The 18,818-nt window shown below is 45.7% G+C and overlaps 1 protein-coding gene across 3 annotated transcripts in view; it reads left to right on the top strand.

Moving 5' to 3' along the window:
- The window catches only part of KCNJ16 (potassium inwardly rectifying channel subfamily J member 16), a 93,290-nt gene that overhangs the window by 41,397 nt on the left and 33,075 nt on the right, over window positions 1-18,818 (top strand). Inside the window, exon 1 of one of the 3 annotated variants that reach the window (XM_081115863.1) lies at window positions 15,988-16,150. The exons of 1 other annotated variant lie outside the window; for it this stretch is intronic. The gene's annotated coding sequence lies outside the window, so the exon portion shown is untranslated. Of the gene's footprint in view, window positions 1-15,987; window positions 16,151-18,818 lie in introns of those variants that run through there. One more of the 3 variants, XM_081115865.1, reaches the window with a different exon arrangement.

Below are 18,818 nucleotides of genomic sequence, written 5' to 3'. Positions count from 1 at the left end.
CTCTCTTCGTTCTGTTCTCACGTGAGGTTCCTTCAGAGCAGTGGGTTCCCAATGATGGTCAGTGCATAGAACGGATGAAGCTATAAGACAAAAATGATCAGTTTTTACCATCCCATCCCCAAATACGTCTGAATTCAGAACATCCAAAGTGTGTCTGTGAGATTCGTTCCCACTGTGGCATGTCACTGTAGTTTGTATTTTGTGCTGTTGTGTTCCACTTAATGTTACGTTTCATCCTTAATAAAAATATGTGAAAGCCAAAAAATAAATAGCATAAAATAAAATCCCATGGTGTAAGGGGGATTAAAATGCACTGAAAGCTTGGGTGCAGTTTAAGAAACAAAATCTCATTTGCGTTTGCAGCTTCCCCTTCTTGTTCTCAAAGTTTCTCGTGAGGTTTAAGGTGCAGACATTCCCGCCTTACTGGCCACTGCTGTGTGTGTGTGTGTGTGTGTGTGTGTGTGTGTGTGTTTTACATTCTAGCTAGACCTCAGCCGAGAGTTTGGGAGGTTTGGAAGGGAGCTCTGGGCAGGGGGAGAGAAAGACAAGATGGAAGGATTGGCTTGAAGGAAAGTGAGAAGAGGCCGTCCGAGAGCAGAGCGGACTGTCTCCGTGCTCTCCCCCTCCCGGTTTTGCATTGCTCCTGAGGATTTGTGAAACTGGTCTTCCTGCAGTGCCCTGGGTCAAAACACCGAAAAGCAGCAGGAAGCAACTATGAAAGGCATCTGGAGTGAGACCAGATTATACCCGAGTGGTAGGAGCTAGGGACAGGGTTCTTTGGTTCTGCGACATTCCACTGGGAAGATATGGACTAGATTGTATAGACAGAATTTTCAAAAACACACAGCACACCAGAATTTCTCAGTGACGCTTGTGTGCTTCCATGGGTTAATATATGAGAGTCCTTTTTACTTTAAAGGCAACCTTGATATATGGATTTCAAAATATTATAATTAACAGCTAATGATAAAAATACTATCACGTCTTACTAAACTCAAATAATTGCTTTGACTTGTAATGTAAACGTTGTGTTCCTTACTTTCAAGGTTATAATGAGTTACTTTTTTTTTCTGTTAGGATGTTGAAGTTGCTAAGTCTTTAAGGTTTTTTTAAAAAGTTTTATTGAAGTCATTGGGGTGACATTGGTTAATAAGATCGTACAGGTTTCAGGTGTACGATTCTGTAACGCATCATCTCTATACGGGTTGTGTGCTCACCTCCCCAAGTCAAGTCTCCTTCCATCACCATCTAGCCCCCTGTACCCTCTCCTGCCTCCCCCACCCTTCCCCATGGTGATCACCATGCTCTTCTCTGTGTCTGTGACGAGGTGTTTTTTCTTAATCCCTTCACCTTTTTCACCCAGCTCAGCCTGCTCTCCATCTATGAGTCTGTCTCTGTTTTGCGTGTTAGTTTATTTTGTTCATTAGATTCCACATATGAGTGAAGCTACATGGGACCTGTCTTTCTCTGACTGGCTTATTTCACTGAACATAGTGCTCCCCGGGTCCATCCAGGCTGTCGCAGAGGGTGAGATTCCTTCTTTTTTACAGCTGAGTAGTATCCCATGGTGGGGTTTTTGTTTGTTTAATGATTAGGAAAGATGCCACGGGCCCATGCAGATCAGGTTTCCTACAGCCGTCTGCCTTCATTCTACAGCCACGTGCTTTCATCTGCCTAGAATAAAGGCAACTCATTAAAAAGATAATCAGATATTGTTTATTCAGAAATAAACACAAATCAGAAACATTCTGCTGGACCATATATCCTGATTCATCCCCCAACACACATAACATTTGGTTATTTTACCCATGATTACAATACATAAAGTGTCAGAGCTTGGAAAATAATGTTAAAGGAAACCTTCTAGTGAGATTTAAAATGTGGAATGGGTATAGTTTGAATGGAAGTCAGTCCTGAGGGCGTCCCCCAAAAGGACTGTCAGACGTTAAAGCAGAGTTAAGGAAGGAATGCCGCTGGGCAACTTTCTAATTCTTTGTCTTTCCTAAGATCTTGTCAAGAGCTTTAAGGTTAGTTTGCTCTTAGTATCAAGTGAAAATGCCATGAAGGTCGTCTCGTGGAACCAGTTTGGGACTTCTTGCCCACGGCCCAGCTGTGGTTTGGGCACTCAGCGCGCCCGGGAGCTGCCAGGCCGGTGCCCGCGCCGGGCGCAGCGGTTCCAGGACACGGAGGCAGGGCCACCTCCTCCAGGACGCGCGGGATCGGGTGGGCTGGGTGTGTGCTGACCTTGGAGACCTCGTCCGCGACCATGCCAGCCCTCCTTTAACTCAGAGGGAAAAAATGCTTTTCATGCGGTGGCGAGGCTTCGATGAAGAAAAGCGACCGACGCCACGTGTTGGCCGCTCCTGGGGAAGACAGACTGGCAGCAGCTGGCACTGCTGGTCCCCGTGCGCTTTCGGGTGGCTGCGGCTCCGGGGCCGTGGCATCCAGCCGGTGGCTGGGCCCCGCGGCCTGTGTTTCTCCGTAGGGTCCCCAGGGGAAATCGGTTCGCTTCAAGTCCACCCCAAGCACCACATGCAAAAGCAGGCGAAAGGGGGGACGGCGGTGCTGAGCAGAACCCGGGACCCTCACTGGCTCCGCGACATTGCGGCCAGCTTCTTCAAGGTCCTGGTTTTTATTTGCAAAATGGGAGTGATAATCCTGTGTTGACTCCTGAGGTTAGACAGATTAAATAACACGCTTAAAGCACGTAGCACGCTGCCCGACCTCTGGCAAATGCTGCAGAGGAGAGGGCAGCTTCTCGCAGCTCAAGGTGCCTGTTTTCCTGTGACTTTCACCCCCCGTGCTGACTCTTTTTAAACTGTATTGCAGCCGTGTATTAGTATCTATGTGGAGGGGTGGAAGGGCATTCAGAACAAACCTAGTTCCTATTCCTTTGCCATGAGACAAGCTTTCCTTGGAAAATACCAGAACAAGGGCAGTTCAGCTGCAATATGAGAAGGTTCATTATGCATGAGTGGCTGTCCCAGCAAGGCGAAGACCAGAGGGCATGGCAGGGCGCGCTCTTGCTCTTCTTGGTTTACCAGGCATAATGGTGACTTCTCGTCGTTAGAATGAGTGGCATTAGCATAGAGTTAGTATGACAGTTAGGATGGTCTCTGAAGAGTGAAAGAAAGTGCCCTGCCTTCCCAATGAAAGAGAAGGTGGCACTTTCTTTGACTCTACAGCTTAGTGACTATTCTGTCCCCATCTGATGCCCACTGGGGCTGGCTTAGCGACTCTTCTGTCCCCCTCTGATGCCCGCTGGGGCTGGCTTGAAGCAGACAAATACTAATTCCTCCTACATGCAGAGCAGGAGCCGGTTTTTGGAAGTTGGATGGATGACAGTTAATGTTGTATGTGTTTGAAGCCCCCGGTAGCATATAGAAGATGCTCCCATGGTTTGGGGAATTTCCGTCTGTTTTTGGCACTGTCCCCTTGCTGCATGGGGTGCTTGTTCCAGCAATTCTCAGGCTCCCCTGAGCTTACAGTTTTCCATCTGGTTGCTTTGGAACAACTTCCCTTTGTCCACCTGCCACCCAACAAATAGTAAAAGGTCAGGAACAGAAATGACCAGGACCCCAGGTGCCAGCACAGATGTGTGTCTAGGACAGAATCCTGCTTCTTTTTTAGTAGAGCACATTTTTCCATGGATATGAAAACTACGACCATCTCATTCCAGCTTCAGGGCAAACTAAGGGAGCAGGCTCCACGTATGGGTTATGTACTCAAAACCATCTGTACCCAAACCCAAACCATTTCCAACTCAATCAAGAGACCAGATTGTTTGTTGTAGAGAAAACCTCTGTACCTGAATTACAGTGTACAGATTTGTAGCTCTATTTTCAGAGACAGGAATATTACTGAGTATAAGAATTGCATATGATACAATCACCTTTAAGGTGAAAAAAATTGGTGTATTTTATTCAAATCCATTAAATTAAAGACCATATGTTAGTTCGGTTGTATGTTAAAAAGAAAACAAAGGAGAAGGAGCTTAAATCTTATGAAACAATAAATGACTAATGAATTCTTTATCCAGGAATTGTGGGATTTGGGGCTGGAAAGAATTTTAGATTTGACTTCAGTCATCTTAATTTTACAGATGAGAAATTGAGACAAAAGGAAATTAAATGACATCTCAAGGTCACAGATTAGTAAGCGGCAAAGTTGAGGCCACAAGCTCAATCTCCCAATTTTAAGACCAGTGTTTTTCAAAATATGCAAACGAATTGTGTCTTCTTTTCAGCATTATTCAGTTCAATTTAATAAGCACCTACCATTTCCCCACACCAAGTTGTTCCTGCCACCTCATATCGATACCCTCTAAAACACAGGAGGGTAGCTTTGTTTACGAGATTTAATGAAATGATTCAGAATTTGCCTTTTATTTTATTTTAGAAATCATCCCCTCAAGAGTTATATATTTTTATATTTTACAAAAAACCCCTATATGCATACATAGTATTTTAAACTTTTTTCTGGGACAACTGATTGGATGATGGAGAAGCTTGGCTGAGCAGAAAGAAGCTCAGTCGCGCATCATCATCACCAGCCCCAGCCGTGAGCAGCCTGGTCCCCTTCGTGCACTTTCTGCGCAGAAGCTCGCCGGGGAATGGTGATGAGTGGAAGCCGTTTGGCCTTCTTGACTGATTTGAGGGAAATGGAAGCAATTTGTTTCCCATTATATCACGAGCCTTGGAGATCGGTGCTCTCAAGCACAAGCTGTGTCCGCCTGCAGTTAGACTTGGCCAGATCCGGTCATTAAAACATGGTCTTACTGATACATTTAGAGTAGCGGCTGCCCATCAGGCACCCCCCCCCCCCCCAGTGCTCCGCAGTCATGCTGGGATTTTCCTTTCGTGGGCCCCACGAAGCACAGAGGCCAGTGGCAGACAGGGCTGGCTCTGAGGAGTTCACCGGGCCCTGGGACGAACCTGTTTGAAAGGGAGGCACTGATTCAAAATATGGTAACGGAAAAAGGGTAGAAAATTCACACTCTACCTGCACAAGGATAAAGCACCAGGAGACAGCGAGCAGGTGGGCCGTCAGGAGCTCTCAGGTAGCGGCAGCAAGCAGCTCGTGCAGGATCACAGTGTCCGAGGCAGAGCTCAGCAGAGCTTCCCCGTGCCGGGCGTCAGTACCCGAACCTGAGCGAGTGGGGCGATGGGCGGTTAACATCAGCGCGTATCCAGCCAAACAAGCAGGCAAGCACCTCTGCTGGGGTGGAAATGGCGAGAACTCCCGGGTGTACGTACCTGCAGCTGTTGTTTGCGATTTGTTTTTCCTCTAAATAACTCACACTTACATTTGGGGGTTTCACTCAGCTGTCCCCACCGCTGGGCTCTTCTCACTTCTTGCCTCCTCTCCCGCAAGGATCTATACAGCACGGCCCCTGTCACAAGCTTAGAACTGATCAAACAAGAGTATTTTCGACTGATGACTGTTCTCTGCAATCCTCCAGTTACTGCTACCCGAGCTGGGCCAAGCCGGCGGACCTGAGACTATGCCGACAAATTGCATACAGGGCGCAATTCAGTTTCTGCCTCTCGAGTCCCCAGGGTTCATTCGTCTGTGGGTCTCTCTCTCTTTAAAAGCAAATCCCCTTAGGCACTCTTGCAGGCAGGCCGCGAGGCCACGCTCGAATAGCTGGGTGATGCTGGGAGTCGCAGTCATGAGAGACGTCTCCCGTGTAGAACTTGACAACAGTAACCCAGTAAGAGCAGGACACTGGTAATTTGAGTTCCCACTTTAAAAAGAATCTAACTTTAAAAAAAGTTTCCCTTCTCTGCTTAAAACTTCAGAAATCTAGTGAACAGTATTGGAAGAGTTGGGCAGTTACACCACATTCAGACTGCAGCCTTTGATAATCTCTGATCTTTTGGGGGGAAAAAATAGAAAAGCTGCTCACTGGCTATATTGTGCTACCCTGAGAAAGCCAAATACATTTGTTGCTTAAAGGAAATGGAAATACTCGTCTTCAAAGAAATATAAGTAGGGGAGAGTTTAATATCTTCAATTAAATCATGTTTTCTGTATAAAACATATGCTGATTTCCTTTTAACTTAAGAAAGCAAATATCGTTTGCACGTGGTATCCCCAGTAGGTGATGTAAGCAGTGTTCCCTAGGAAAGCCTGGAATTGATTGATTGATCGATATATATTTATATTTAAGAAAATGAAAGAAACACGTTTTAAAAAAATTTTCACCTAAGGATATGTCTTTGTTGATTTTTAGTGGGGGGCAGAGAGAGAGAGAAACATCAGTGTGAGAGAGACGTCGGTTGGCTGCCTGCCTTCTGCGCCCTGACGGACTCAGACCTGCAGCCCTTTGGTGTGCGGATGACGCTCCAGCCAACTGAGCCACCCGGCCAGGGTGAAGCACATTGTCTTAAATGTGAAAAGGTTTAAAAAATTCCTACTTTCCTTTTTTTAAAAAAAAAAAAAAAAACATGGCAAAGAAATCCTGTTTAGCTACTTTATTAGCATTAAGAACCCATTTCCTCTGTTTTGTGCTGTGTTTTCATTGTGATCCTGGGTCTGGCTCCCTCTGCGTTTCTCATCCGTCATCCTGTCCAGCTCCGTCCATGGCTCCTGTCCCCGGATGCCCGTGTTTCTTGCTGCTTTTCTGTTTGTAGGCTTGGAGATAAAATATGAAAAGATTGAGACTTTCAGTGAATCTTTCAAAACTCAGCTTTCTTTTCCTTCCAGAAGTTGGCGTCCATTCGATTCCATAGAGGTGGTGGGATTTTCCCCTTGTTTAAATCTTGGCTCCGTTTCTGGTTTGACATAAAAGAAGTTTTCTTAAGTGGCTATAAAACTAATGCATATTATTAACACAAAACATTCTCAGGGGCACAGGAAGTTTTGAAAGTGACCTTTGTACTGGTCACTGGAGCCAATTCCTCAGGAATCAATTTAATCATAGAAGGGATGTTTACGAGAAGATGGGCAGTGCACATACGTGTGTGCATGTTTTATAGGTTGTTTTCTTGGATTCGACTTAAAAACACGATGAGAAAGGCCAAGCACAGTGTGGGTGTTCCAGTTACTCCGTATTTACATTGGATCCTTATAAAATCCTTTCCAAAGGGTGAGATTCCTAGACAGAGAAGATTCTGAACTCTGCACATTATTGAAAAACCAGATGAGATACATTGCAAAGCATTTGCTTTGCATATTTCATGAAAGTGGACTAGTGTCATAGAATTGGGGGAAAATCCCCACAAAATGATAACAAGATCCAACTTTAAATGAAATAAGAAAACATTTCAAGGGTAAGAAATCGCTGGATAAAATTAAAGCATGCATCAATAATAGGTAGCTGTGCCGTAAAATACTGTGATTAAAATCTGGAACAAATGAAAGAATTTAAAAACCAGAGCTAGACTAGACTTACTAGTGTGATCACTTCATAAGGTATATAAATGTCTAATCACTACGTTGTACACTCGAAACTAATATCATATGTCAACTATAATTGGAAAATAAATTATAAAAAAAAATTTAAAAACCAGAGCTAGGATAAAAGATGGGAGATGAGCTGGAAATCTAATGTAATCTATTCAATAAGGTACCCCATCGAGTAGGAAAAAAGCTCTTGGACAATTTCTCTGACGTTGCCATATTTATGGTCTCCTAGTATGAGAAAGTAAGTGGTATTATTGGGGACAGATGACAATGTAGAGGTAGAGTAGTTTAATATATCAACACAACACTGAACAGCTACCGGAAATTGCCATGGGGTTACATAACTCTGTTTGACTGTTTAGGTATTAAATAAGTATAATTCGAGAATATAGTCAGTTCTGCTGTAACTCTTGTTTGAAAATGCAAATTAGTTTTCCTGGGCACTTGATGTGCTAAGGAGCAATTTGAACATAACCTGTGTTTGCTTGAGTGTAGCATACAATTTGAGCAAGCATTGTGTGGGCCTAGATGTGATTGTGTCCCCAGGAAACACGAGGTGAATGATGAACGGCACCTAACTCAACTTTGGAGCTCCGTAGGCATCCACAAAACACACCCGCACAGTTCACTGCGTGTTAGGAGCTCGCCCGCCTACCCCTGGTGCTTCGACCTCCCATCAGACTTCAGGTGAACTTCTCCCACTTCACAAAACTCACAAGCTGCCAGCCTGCCTTCTAATGCCCTCAGCCGCAAGTCAGCCTCGGGCCTTATCATATTTATGAATTCCTTAATATCGATCGTGTGTAAAACTGGGCCAATGTTTTTATCAGGTTCTTATCTTTAAAAAATACCTATTTCTAGATGAAAAAATATTTTTAATCATCACCTGAGGATATTTTTTATGGATTTGAGAGAGAGAGAAAGAAACATCGGTGAGAGAGAGAAACAGTGATAGCTTGCCTCCCGTATATGCCCAGACTGGGGATCGAACCTGCAACCTTTTGGTGCATGGGACGGCACTCCAACTGAGCCACCCAGCCAGGGATTTCTGATGAATTTTGAGTGTTATGCTGCTAGTCCTATTTTCCCCGTAAGTCCTTTTTTATCTTGGGGGGATCATCCACAGCATGGTGACTTTTAAGAACACCTAGGCCGTGTTATAGCAGAACCGTCTCACCAGAGGGGCGGCGGGAGGGCCAGCGCTGACCACAGGATGCCAGGACCCTCGCCCTGGAGGCGCTGTTTCCTGCAGTAGGGCCTGCTCGTCAGCGAGAAGCCCCGAACATGTTGCTGTATCATTTTCAGACTTGCCCCCTGTCATCTCCTGCCTGATACCCCCGGCTCGGTTTACCCAGGATGAACCTAACCCGCTGGCAGCGGCTCGTACTCCGAGATGGGTTTTCCAAAGACCAAATGGACCACTTTGTTGCCTTTTCAAAGAGAGCCACACAGGGAGGAAAACAAGAAATTCAACTTCTAAGCTGGGCTATTCATGGCCTTTGCTAAATCCTGGCAGAGAACCGTGGTGTTTCATTACGATTCATCTCACTGATTTCCTAAAGGAATGAACCGGCCTCTTTATTAGACCTCAGGAAAGCGCAGCCGGGTTACCCGAGTCATTAAGTGCCGTTATCTGATGAGTGAAAAATGAATTCCTTCTCAATGTGCATGGGGGGGTTCCTGTGTTTTCTTCCACGGGCTCTTTTTGTGAAAAGTGGTTCAAGGGAACGGAGGGGGTCAGCCTCGCATACCCTGCGCTGCCACAATGTGTGCCTTTCTGCTCCGTGGGCGGGCCCACGGCACAGAGGAGCTCAGTTGTCGGAAATGTAGCATGTACAGTCCTATTTCCCACTGTCAGGAGAGCCCAGCCCTCTCACCCGCTCTAGAACATTCTGTCCCGACAGCCAACAGGAGTGTTATTTCATTAGCTCCTTAGCTTTCCAATTAGAGCAGATACACACACATGCACACGCACAGTGATTTCTTTCTCCTACTAACCCCCGCTCCACAGAGGTGTTAATTTGTGCAAGAAGTGTTTAGCAGTCTTTCCGAAATCCATAGATCAGGATTAGATAAATCGTTAATGCAAAGTAAGCTTTCTAGAATAATCACGTGCAGAGGTTTGTCTACACAATTCTGCTAACTTGGCTCCATTCCTTTCCCTTTAGTATAAATCAAAGCAAATGGTTGGTATGTGAAATGAGTTGCTTCCTAAGCTGACTTGCAGTTTACAGGGTGCAACTGGGCATTATAAATATAGTCAATTTGTGGCAGGAAAAAAATTTCAAGATGTATTTTACCTTCCAGTAGCACTGTACAAATTCACAACCAAATGCAAAATGTCTGAGCCCATGAAACCCCACAGTAACTACTTCCATTTCAGCCTTAACTGGATCTGTATTCTACACACTACAGCAGTAGCAACCTATAGAGATAACAATGGGAGTGAGAAATGTGTAGAAATCTTCCACTATGAAGACTAAGAATTGCTGGGAAGAGCTACACGAGAGCAGTAGCAAATAACTTGTAAGATTATAAGGCTGAATAAACGTGACTAGTTTTTTGGTGTAAGATAGACCATTTCTACATGTTTCCAACCCAACCACTAAGCAAAAACTTCAAATGGCTACTTTGATTTTTAAAAAAGCAACAAACGAATTGAATTGGTTGGTTCTTTTGCCTTGATATAAACACATACTCTAACGTTGGTTCATTCATTCACTCTTTCATTCATTAAACGTGTTTATTGAGCCCGCACTGTGGGCCAGGTACTGTGTTAGGCACTGAGTGAGCAGTGGAGGGAGGGCAAAGACACGGTCCCTGTTTGCACATATGTGGCTTCATCTCATTATAACACGGGCAGAGGAAACAGTGAAACTACACACCTGGAAGAGATGGTAGAACCGTCCAGCTCTTCCATTTTGCAGGCTCAGGGACTGAGGTTCCAAGAAGTAAAGTGTCGTGACCAGGGTCATCCCTGTGGCTCACTGTCAGTCCGAAAGTAGAATCCAGCACCCCGACTTCTCTTGGGACGCTGCCCCTCAATCGACTGCCTGTATTTAGTGGATGCCTCTGAAGAATATTCCTCTCATTAAGTGATGGAGAACCTGCAGAAAAATTGCAATATTGCGCTGACATGGATGAATGAAATGAAAACGCTGAATGGACGGATCGCTGCCTGGGGCGAAAAATTTACGTTGGTTCTTTTTTTCCCTTTCATCTGCTTCTTCTCATATACATTCTGTGGGCTTGGAACATTGCAAGATACAGAGACCCCTTTAGTATTTAAACAGAAAAGAAAAGGGAAGGAGGGACAGGGAAGGGAGGGAGAGGGGCAGGGAGGCAGAGTCTGGCGGGCAGAAGTCAGTTGAGCAGAGACTGACTTTAGGACTCAGAGTTGTAGTTATTAGGATACGGGGCCTTCTGATTTGTGGTTTGAGGGACTAGCTGTGTGAACTTGATCTTTACCAAGGAAAAATCCGTTTGCATCAGCCAAGGTATCACATTTCAGCCTTGTTTCCCGGGGAGATTCAGACCTTCTCGAGTTCTGCCCCCTCCAGATACAAGCATCGGGCCGCTCAGCTCCTCCGGCCCCGGAGCCGGGAGCGAGCGCGTGACCCCGCTGACAAAACGGGGGTGCGCGGGCTCAGGGGCGGCTGCGTCTTGAAAAGGACCCGATGTGGACAAAAACGAGAAGAGACGTAGGAATGGAAAATTCCTCTGCCAGCTTCCTGTTCTCCTTCCTGTTAAGGTGGGATTAGTTACCAGCTGTCAAAAGAAATATCACTTTTAATTCTTATTTGGGGGAAGGAAAGCATTAGGGAAAAAATGTCTTGGAAGGTGGGAGGCAACTCAGGCCTCCCTTTCTACCACTCAGTCCTGTAGTTTGAAAGAGTGCAAGGGGCAGGAGGAAAGGGAGGGTTATGTGTCCATATGAAAAATGAAGAAAAATTGAGGGAATTACGCAGGTAAACTAGTCCCCCCCCAAATATTTCCTGACGCAGTCGTTAGTGTGGTAATGAATAAGTTAGGGGTTTGGGCCTTGACCTAGTCAGGTACAGACAGGACTGATAAAAATAAAATAGTCTTTCAAATGAGGGCATCTTTTAAAAAATTTTTTTAAATTATTTCAATTTCAGCTTACATTCAATATCATTTTGTATTGGTTTCAGGTGTGCAGCACAGCGGTTAGATAATACATACTTTACACAGTGTTCCCCCAATAGTTCCAGCACCCGCCTGGCACCGTCCACAGTTACTACGACATCATTGGCTGCATTTCCTAGGCTGTGCTTTACATCCCCGGGACAGTTCTGTAACCGCCAGTCTGTACTTCTCACTTCCTTCCCCTTTTTCACCCAGTTCCCCACCCCATCCCCTCTGGCAATCATCAGCCCGTCCTCTGTGTCTATGAGTCTGTTTCCGTTTTGTTTGTTCACTTATTTTGTTCTTTAGATTTCTTACGTAAGTAAAATCCTATGGTGTTTGCCTCTCTCTGACTGATTTATGTTACTCGGCCATAAGAAAGAAGGAAATCTTGCCGGTTGCGACAGCGAGGCTGGGCCTGGGGCATTGTGCTAAGTGAAATAAGCCAGGCGAGCGCGGGCGTCCTTAGGAGCCCAGCCAGCCACCTTCACGCTCCTCCCATTCCCAGGAACAGGCGCTTCCGTGAGGAGGGCGACGGCGCTTTAATTTACAGGCACTTCTTCCAGAGGCCTGGGACTCACCGCATGTTTAAGCACACCTGTAAGTGTTTCCTCATGTCTGTGGCACGCTGGACAGTGCATAAAGCTCTCTGAAGGAGCCATTTCAGTTCACGCCCATGACAGTAGCTGGGGGCGGAATTGAGGAGAACTTGGAAGCCAGCCTCCTGCTTCCAAAGATCTGTGGACTTGTCTCCTGGAGGTTGGGGAGCCAGGGCTAGCAGATGCATTGTTTGGCGTTAAGATGGGAGCTCCTTGACAAAGGTTAAAAAGCATGATTCGGAATGGTAAATAGAATTGCATCTCCATCTTATCCTAATACCATAGAGGAAAAGACTGGGAATGATTTTGCCAAAGGAAACGGAGGCTTATGATTCGTTTTTATTGCCGTTTTTTGCCCTCTTACGTATTTTCTACCGGGTATGTTCTGAAGGGCTTGGAACACAGGAGAACACACACAGTCGCTCGAGTGGAAATGAGACCCACTGAAGGGAAATTTTGAGAGCTGGGGTGATAAAGAGAGAAAAGGCCCAGGCACAGTCTGGTAGTCACGGTGTTGGGTGGAGTGTCTGGGCAGCAGGAGCCTGTTGGGCTTCCAGAGAGGCGGGAGATGGACAGGGAACATAGGAGGCTCCCTGAGACAGTGAGCTGGAGGAAACGGTCAGGGGAGGAAAAGAAGCAGTGCTTTGGCCTCCAAGTATAGTGTACTTCTTAAGGAAGGAGTCATTCATTCTTGGCACCTACTGCACTGCAGCTCTCAGCTAGATGCTTTATTGGATTCGAAGATGGACACGCTTCCATCAGTTCTTACCCACTGGTATTTGTGATTTGGTGAAGGAAATGACGCGTGCAACAAACAAACATCATATATAGATGGAAAGGGAGGGAGAGTGCCTTTAAAGGTTTGTTTTTAAAAAAAATTATTTTAAAAATAACTATAAATTGATGTTTAGAGAAGGCAAGGAAGGAGTTAGTGAAAGGAGCCTTGTAGGAAAGATAGGATTTTTACAAAGGCTTTGTCTTTTAGAGCCGTTTTGGATTGACAGCAAACTTGAGGGAAGGTACAGAGATTCCCCATGTACCCCCTGCTCCCCACTCATGCAGAACCTCCTCCATTGCCAGCATCGCTCCCCAGAATGGTACACTTTTTAGCAAGAATAACCCTGTCTTGACACATCATTGTCACCCAGAGTCCACAGAGTACTTAAGCGTCACCCTTGGGTTTGGACAAATCTAAAGTAACACATATGTGTCATTACAACACCATACAGAGTATTTTCCCCGCCATAAAAATCCTCTGTGCTCTGCCTGTTTATTGCTCCTTCTCTCTGCCCTCTGCCAACCCTTGATCTTCTTACTGTCTTTATAGTTTCACTTTTCCAGAATGTTCTATAGCAATACAGGGTGGGGCAAAAGTAGGTTTACCATTGTGAGTACTCAAAACACAGAGTCCATTCTTGTCTTATTATTTATTAATCATACAAACAACTGTAAACCTACTTCTGCCCCACCGTGCATGTATTTTTTCCATGTTTTTTCATGGCTTGCTGGTTCATTTCTTTTTTAACACTGAATAATATTCCATTTTCTGGATATACCACAGTTTATTCCCCCTTTGAAGGAGGTCTTTTGTTTTGGCAGTTATGAATAAAGCTGCTATAAACACCCGTGTGCAGGAATTTGTGTGGACTTAAATTTTTAACTCTTTCGGGGAAAGACCAAGGCACACGATTGCTGGGTTGTAGGTAGAAAGATAGGTGTTTGAATTACAGAAATTCAGTCGACTTGAAGTTCCCCGTGTATTAATCGTTAATCAGAAAGGAGGAGCATTGTCTTCCGAGAACAGTGAATTGTATGGTTTAGTGGCTCATGGATCAGCAAACAGTCTTCTTTCTGTACAGGGTGGGTCAGATGCTAGCTCTCTTGGGCTTTGAGGGCCACATGGCCTCTGTGGAGACTCTGAAGGCTACTGTTTTTCTACTTAAATGTGAGTATGGGTGTGTCTCATGTTCTGGGAATTTATTTCAAACAAATAAATCGCCGTGAAGCCACACGGTGATGATATGACTCAGTTGGAGTTGGGAAGACATCCAATTTCCCCGTCTTGCTTCCTGTCCTGCCTTCTCTGTGGTCTTTCTTAAGCTGCACGGTTAAGATGCCTCATCTTCTCAGATCAGTCCGAACACTCACCCAAACAGAGCCACTTTCCCAGAAACGGACCGTGCAGAGCAGAAGGAGTTTTATGTGTCTCCTTGTGCTCTTTGAAAGTCCTCTCCCATGGAACACTGATAAAGGGAGCTTGGCTTTCCAGCAAGCCAGGAACTGAGTAATCGATAATACTAAACGATCAAGCTGGGCTCATGACGGATGAAACCACAGGGAAAGTTGCCTCGATGAGTATGGAAATGTAGACGTTTCTCTAGTGTTCAGATTTCTTTGCAGAAAAGTTAGCCTCTGGGTCCACTCGTTCCCTGACCTTTACGGATGACTGAGCAGGCCGGTCCCTTGGAGGGTTCAGACTCTTCTGTTACTGTATAACAGGCTGCATATCGTGTGCTCAGAGCTTGAATCATGGCTGACAGGTTTGCAACACTAGGTACTGCCTGAGTGGGTGTTTTCGTTGCTGTTATTGTTGTCAGTCCCATTATACAGATGAGGAGACAGGTGCACGCAGCTTAAGCAGCTCCCAGAGTCACAGGGCTAGTGAGCTACAGCACCAGCGTTGAAATCCAACCTTGCTTCCTCAAGTGTTCATGCTTTTATTACATTTTATTATTTTATTTATTTACTTTAAGCCCTCACTTGAAGACATGCTTGGGGGGCGGGGGAGAAACATCACTGTGGGAGAGAAACATCAATTGGTTGCCTTCCATACCTGCCCCGACTGGGCATCGAACCGGCAACCTTTCGGTGCACAGGACAGTGCTCAGCAAACTGAGCCACTCGGGCCTGGCGAGAGTTCATGCTTTTAAACAATGGGAACTCAAAGCAAACAACCCCCAAACGACAGCTATGGTCAGGACCAAGAAAGGGCCCCTTTGATTTGGAGGGTCACCCAGACTGGATGGGGCTCCGGGACCCGCTGGTCACCAGTGCTCTGGATGCTCCAGCACGGCCCTGCCTGCGCCCTCCTGGGCACCCCCGCCGGGGCTCCGAGCCGCTTGAGTGCTGCTCCGCAGCTCCCGGCCTTTCCCCTCGCGCTGCCTCCTTAAACCTGCCTCCGCTTGCCCTTCAGTTTTCTGACTCCTGCTCAGCCAGCTGGCCCCAGGACCCCCTCACATTCTGTCACTGGGACCCGCGGCCGGGCTGGTGACTGTCTGCCCCAGCCCGTGCGTTCTGGGTCTGCCTCCGCCTCCGTCATGAGCTCTGATTCAGGGCTTGGAGGAGGGAGGCCCCTCAGCCTTAATCTGTCTCCTGTTCCTCGGGGCGGCTTTGGAACTGTGCTGCACTCAGTAAATAATCATGAAAGCATGCTGAGTGAAGGTAGGGGCGGATGCTCAGCTCTCTGGTGTCCTCTCAGTTTTCACTGGCATGCCACCTCAACCCTCGCCCCCTGAGATGCACACAAAGGGTTCTGGTTAAGGAGCATTTCTCTGTAGGGCTCCAGGCCTCAAGCCGGCGGGAGGGTTTCCATAGGTGAGCTCCCAGCAACCCTGCTGGTAAATATCTGAGTCACTTACTGGCATTGCTGAGCGTGTTTCTGGCCCAGGAACTCTTCCTCCTTTGTAACCCTGGCCGAGGGAAGACTTAGTCAGGGTACATATGCTCGAGTGACCTTCACGCTGTGCCTTCTGCAGAGGTACAGGGGCGGTGAGGCAACCGCAGCCTCAGCTGACCGGCCAGCGCCGCTTTATAAGATGCCAAGGGCTCCTATGTAGATGCCCAGGGTGGAACTGTAGGAACAACCGATGTCAATGGTTAACCCAGGTTCTTGGTGTCTGCAGCTTTTCTTTTCTTTATTATTAACCAAAGAACGATTTTTGCCATTGCTCAGCTGTGAGACCCGGCTCACAGGTCCTCCACCGGGAGAGCGAACACAGGTAAGCTCTGCTCTGCTTCTGTTATTGTACCAGGTCAGCCAGCCTATGTTTTGCTCATGCCTGGACTCCACTAAGGGGCCGGCAATGCTCTGTATCCAACAGTGTAAAGATCAATGCTGAATTAAATGCAATAAAGATCATTTAATTTCCTATCCAGGTGCTTCAAGCAGGAGCCAGTGTGTCATTCCTTGAGTTCTTTTGAAGATGTGGTCAAAAATAGTTTCAAATTGGTCTCTAAGGAATTACTAAGCAGATCTTAGAGTCACTATGTATGTAAATGTCTAAAAGTGACTTCATCAGATTCCATATTTGTTCCCAGATGGAGTTTTCTATAATTTCTTTCAGAAGCAAATTATTGCATCCTGTTTTATCAACATACAGCTTTAAGCACTGAAGTATGCATCTGCATACCACCTAAAAGACTTCAAGAAAAGTGGGCTAATTTTTCTCAGGTTCGTATATATGATATAAGAGAATGGAACATCCACCTTCTAGATTGATTTTAACATAAATTAGCAGTAAAGAACTGTCTCCTGTTGCAGTCACCTTCCTCTCTCTAAAGTTTCTTTCTTGTTCATCAGACCCATAGACTTTGGTCTCTGAGTGTTTATTCAGAAAAGTGTAGACCTGCCGATCCTTCTCTCAGGCTACCACGGGTTCCGTGAGGTGTATAACTGACTTGGTTCCCTTGTCGCTGGGCGTAGGTGGTAAATAAGAGCTTTTCTGTACAGCAGATGATTTTGATCATGTGCATTACATTCTCCTGTAGTCGTATAAACTGAAAGGTCTTTAGGAAGAAGGGACTGGAGTGGTTCTGCTGAGTATTACTAGCCTTATAGCCACAAGAGTGAGACCCTTAAAAAGAAATAATATATTAATATGTATCTGCCACTTTACTTTGGGAAATGTAAACCAGCCACTCTCTATGTCAGATTTTAAGCCATAAAGTGACGTGAAGTGTCTAAACCAGAGCTGTTTTGTAGAATAACATTTAAGGAGTTCTGCAATTAAGCCAAAAAGAAGTTTAAGAGTGAACAGGGTCCAGAGTTCAATTTAAATCAAGGGAGAGAGAGAGACAGAGAACTAGAGCAACAGACAGATGTAATTCCTGCTTAAGTTTATTTTCAGAACATGAAAGTGAGAATTATGGGAAATCCAAGGCATTAGTCTCATACGAAATAAGACCATGACAACATTTGACACTGGAAGAAAAGACTGTAGTGGGAGGGGCCCTCAATATACTATTTTCATGCATTTTCCTAAATGAGTATATTTGGACTTGCGAGAAAACAACTGTCCGAGGACAATACAAAATATGTTTCTTTCATTGTACTTGTTAATGGTGAGTCCAAGTTAGGGCTTGGCTATAAATTAGATGAAAATTAGGACTTGGCGAAAAGTGTAGTTTTGTGGAAAACAGTTGATATATAAAAGGTGTTCAGAGCAAGTATTTGGTAGTAACAAAACAACCCATATGCTGAGCGTTACCGTCTGGGTTTTGAACTTGCAAAGCCCATCATTTGAACCAGCTGCTGCGCCTTCGTCCCACATGAACTTACCCTCGAGGATTCCATGTCCCCTCCTCGTTCTAGGAAAAGTGGCCGCTAACCTAACTTCAGGAGTAGCGGGTGGAAAATGTCACGCGTTCAGGCACCGGGCAGACTGTAACTGTGTTGGTGGCGAGGTGGAGAAATTAGCATTTTCGTGCTCGCGGTGCTCTGGATGTTAACACTGCATTCGCTGCGTCTTCCTCTCAGCGTTGAGAGGAACTGGTACATTCACTATAGAGAGGGAGCTTAGCGTTCCCACTTTCTGGGGAAAACCCCCCCCAAACCTTGGGAAAGTCATGTAACTTCTTCGAGTCTAAGATTCAAACTCAGTGTTGTCTGAATTCCAAACGCAGTGTGTTCAAAAGGAAAGTGGTTCTTCCCACCAAGGCAAAGGAGGGTGACTGGAAGGCTCCCGCAGTCCAGCTTCTAAGGGCGCCGTCCGCTCCTGCGTCAGCCTCACTTTCTCTACCCCAAGTTCAGCCCCTGACGTAGTCCCTCGTGTATTTTTATGTGGCTTATCTTTTATGTGTATGAGTCCTACCTCCAGATAACCATGCTCACAGTAGCAGCAGTTTGCCCCGAGATGAACATGCTGTGCCTTCCAGAAGCTTTCCTTTAACTCAACCATTTGGATGGAAATTAAGAGCAGTTAAGTAATTTAACTGATGAGCAGTTTAATTATTTTTGTAATGGAGGTGTTCTGATCTATATCAGAATTCAAAATTAGCATATATTGTAAAGAAAAACCTTAAGGCTGGATGGAGTGTTTTGAACGTGGGGCCCAGTCCTTTGTGTTACATTCTTTATCCCTGAGGGTTGTGGGTAGGAGCTAAGATAATAGCTCATATCTGTTGTTGTTGTTTAATGGAAAAATTTGCAAAGCTCTATTAATGGGTGATGTTGGTGAGACCCAATTCTTGGGTTAGGTTACTACTTGATGAGATGGTTGGCTGTGCCCCAGAAAAGCATCCACTTACCCATGAACGTGGCCAGTCTCTTCCCAACTCTGTTCTCTCCTCATCACGCGTGAGACCGTCCCAAGCAAAGGGCAATTCAGGACATTCTGCCTCTACTTCGGGAAAGTAATTCCAAAGTAACCTCACAAAACAAGGCCCCTG

The sequence above is a fragment of the Miniopterus schreibersii genome (genome assembly GCF_964146895.1).
Source record: "Miniopterus schreibersii genome assembly, chromosome: 16".
Classification (NCBI taxonomy): domain Eukaryota; kingdom Metazoa; phylum Chordata; class Mammalia; order Chiroptera; family Miniopteridae; genus Miniopterus; species Miniopterus schreibersii.
Note: the sequence above shows the minus strand (reverse complement) of the source record. Positions and strands in the feature narration are given on the sequence as shown.